Raw genomic sequence first — 3,249 nt, forward strand, 5'->3', positions numbered from 1 at the left:
AGGCGCCGAGCCTTAACTCAGTTTTTCAAAGGGCATTTACAGCAGTTTCCTTGTTTGAGCTGTTCATGTACTTTTTTTTTTTCTTTTTTGAGACAGGGTCTCCATGTACAATGCAGTGGTATCATCATAGCTCACTGCTGCAACCTCAAATTCCTGGGTGCAAGTAATCCTCCTGCTTCAGCCTCCCATGTAGCTGCGACTACAAACATATACCACCCCACCTGGCTAATTTTTTCCTGTTTTTAGTAGAGATAGGGTGGATCTCACTCTTCCTCAGGCTGGCCTCGAACTAATGAGTTCAACCAATCCTCCTGCCTCTGCCTCCCACAGTGCAAGGATTGTAGGCATGAGGCGCCTGTTTCTGTATCCTTAAATGTTACTCTTCTAGCCAGGAATCATAAAATAATTCAGAAAGCAATAAAAACAATTTTTTATTCTCGTCTGTTTTAAAACACAATAAAATATTTTCTTCTTCTTATAAAAGTGACCCATGTTGAATGGAAATTTAGAAAATATAGGTAACCCAAAGAAGAAAAAATAAAACAAAAACACCTCACCATCCAGAAACCACTTTTGATATTTGCCATTTCTGTGGGAAATTCTGTATATAATTGTAGTAAAGTTTGAATGTAAAGCATTGAGCAATGAAAAAACAGTCCACAAGATGGCAGTAGCACACAGCAAGCTTTACTGGACAGTGCTTGGACAGGATCCCTGGGAGAAGTCCTCACAGCCGGAGACCTTCCCTGAGACAGCTGCTCAGGGCCACCACCTGAAGGGGAGAAGGGCTATGAGACTTCAAGGGGGAGAGAGACCAGAGAAGGCACCGCAGGTCCAGGAGTGTCAGAGACTCCCAAGGGCAGCAGCCACTTGGGGTCTTTTATAGCCTGGGAGTGTGTCTTAGCTATCGCTGGAGGATTTTAGGTGCAAATTATGCAAATCAGTCAGGCTTTAAACTGGCAAAAGATATTCAGGCTATATTTAAAGTGACGAAATGTATAAGAATTTGAGGTTGGTGCTGGCAGGCTTGAGTTAGTGGCTAATACACAAGCCTGTCTTTAACCCGCTTATGCAACAGTAATTTGCAAAATGAGAATCATACTAAACATTGTTTTATAAAACACTTTTTTCACTCACGCTCTAGGGACCTTTTTGTGTCTTTATGTCAATATTCTTCAACACTCCTCCAGCTGTTTCTTAAAGGAATGGAAACTCCCTCCCCCGTGCGTTATTTTACAGAAAAATATATGAAGATTATACAGATTGTGGAAAAATATACCCTTATATTTGTGAGTGTGTTGTGTGTGTGTGTTGGAGTGGAAAGGGAGAACTTCTGCCAACCATCCCCCCCTTTATTCTTTTTAGTCTCACTCTGTCACTCTCAGAAGAGTGCTATGGCATCATAGCTCACAGTAACCTCAAACTCTTGGGCTCAAGCCATCCTCTTGCCTCAGCCTCCCAAGTAGCTGGGACTACCTGTGCCTGCCACAACGCCTGGCTATTCCTAGAGGTGAGGTCCCACTCTTGCTCAGGCTGGGCTCAAATTCCTGGATACCAGCAATCCGCCTGCCTTAGTCTCCTGGAGTGCTAGGATTATAGGAGTGAGATACTGCCCCCAGCTTCTGGCTTGGCCTTAAAGTTTAGGGCTATAAGATGCCACTGTTTTAAAATATTTTAATAGATTCACGATATTCTATTTTATAAGATATAATTTATTTACTTAATGCCTTGTTTAGGGAACATTTTGACTTTTTCTAGTTTTTTGATGTCATAACATTGCCACGAATATCTTCATAATTAAACTTGTACATACTTCCATTATTATCCCTTAGGTAAATTCCTTCAAAGCATATAAATAATTTTGAAAGCCGATGCTTTATTTCCTCTCAACTATGGTTATATTCTGTTCTATCCCTGAAGCCTAGCAATCATTTTCCTTGAGAGAAAAAACTGAAATAAAAATTTAATTGAGAATTTTCTTGCCTTTGTTGTAAACATCACAGGATTAGAGGTGAGCAAGCTGATTCCAGTTTGTAGGTGGCACCAAGACATCACTGAGATGTAGGGAGATATTAAATAGAAAACATTATATGTCATCAGAAAGGATTTTACTTAGGAAATATCTTAGTGTGTGGTTAGAAAGAACACTTTGATAAGGGGCTGGGAGTTGGGGAGGAGAGGTGAGGCGCCCTCAGGGACATGTTTGCACAACATATGGCCAAGGAGTTGCCTTGCATTGAAAGTCTAGTATCAAACTACATCCTACATATCTGTCAGCCTCTCCTGCCCTTGCCCCAGCTTTTTTGTTTTTAAGTCTTAGATTATTGGCGGGCATGGTGACTCCTGCCTGTCTTCCTATTACTCTGGGAGGCAGAGATGACTGGATAACTTGAGCTCAGTCTGAGCAAGAGCAAGACCTCATCTCTACTGAAAACATAAAAAAAAGAAAGTAGCTGGGGTCTGGGTCATTGGCCTAGCTCAGCAGTCTCTGTGGTGAGTGAGGAGGCCCTTGGAAAGTAGGAAGGTCCTGCTGTGCTCCTGGCCACTTCCGTCCGCTCTGCGGCTGGAGGCGCCTTTCCCATAGGACATCAATGCAAGCCTGAATAAGAAAAATAATTTCTTCTTCCTAAAGCCATGGCATATCAGTTATACAGAAATACCACTTTGGGAAACAGTCTTCAGGTGAGCCTAGATGAGCTCACACAGTCTCAACAGATCACCCCCCAACTCGCCTTTCAAGTTCTACTTCAGTTTGATAAGGCTATAAATTCAGCATTGGCGCTCAGAGAGTCAAGAACAGAGTCAATTTCAGGGGCTCTCTAAATATATACAGATTCTGTGATAATGTGTGGACTTTTGTATTGAATGATGTTGAATTCAGAGAGGTGACAGAATTTATTAAAGTGGATAAAGTGAAAATTGTAGCCTGTGATGGTAAAAATACTGGCTCCAGTACTACAGAATGAATAAAAACAAAGGCCTTTTTAAGCCAACCTTTGAAAAAAAACAAAAAAAAAAACTTTTTTTTGCAGTTTTTTGTGGCCGGGGCTGGGTTTGAACCCACCACCTCCGGCATGTGGGGCTGGTGCCCTACTCCTTTGAGCCACAGGCACCACCCAAGAGACTTCTTTAAATTTATTCTAGCATTGCCAAAATGACTACACTGTGTTATATCAGAAAATTCCAGTAGAAAGAAGCTTATAACTCTGTAGCCTCTTAACTTTATTATAAAGCATGAAAAACCATAAC

General features: G+C 41.5%; 1 pseudogene; it reads left to right on the forward strand.

The window, feature by feature from the left end:
- The first annotated feature begins 2,520 nt into the window (after positions 1-2,520).
- On the forward strand, positions 2,521-2,966 carry LOC100966888 (annotated as a pseudogene).
- The last annotated feature ends 283 nt before the right edge of the window (positions 2,967-3,249 follow it).

This window comes from Otolemur garnettii, unplaced genomic scaffold, assembly GCF_000181295.1.
Source record: "Otolemur garnettii isolate 467f Iridium unplaced genomic scaffold, OtoGar3 scaffold00045, whole genome shotgun sequence".
Classification (NCBI taxonomy): Eukaryota; Metazoa; Chordata; class Mammalia; order Primates; family Galagidae; genus Otolemur; species Otolemur garnettii.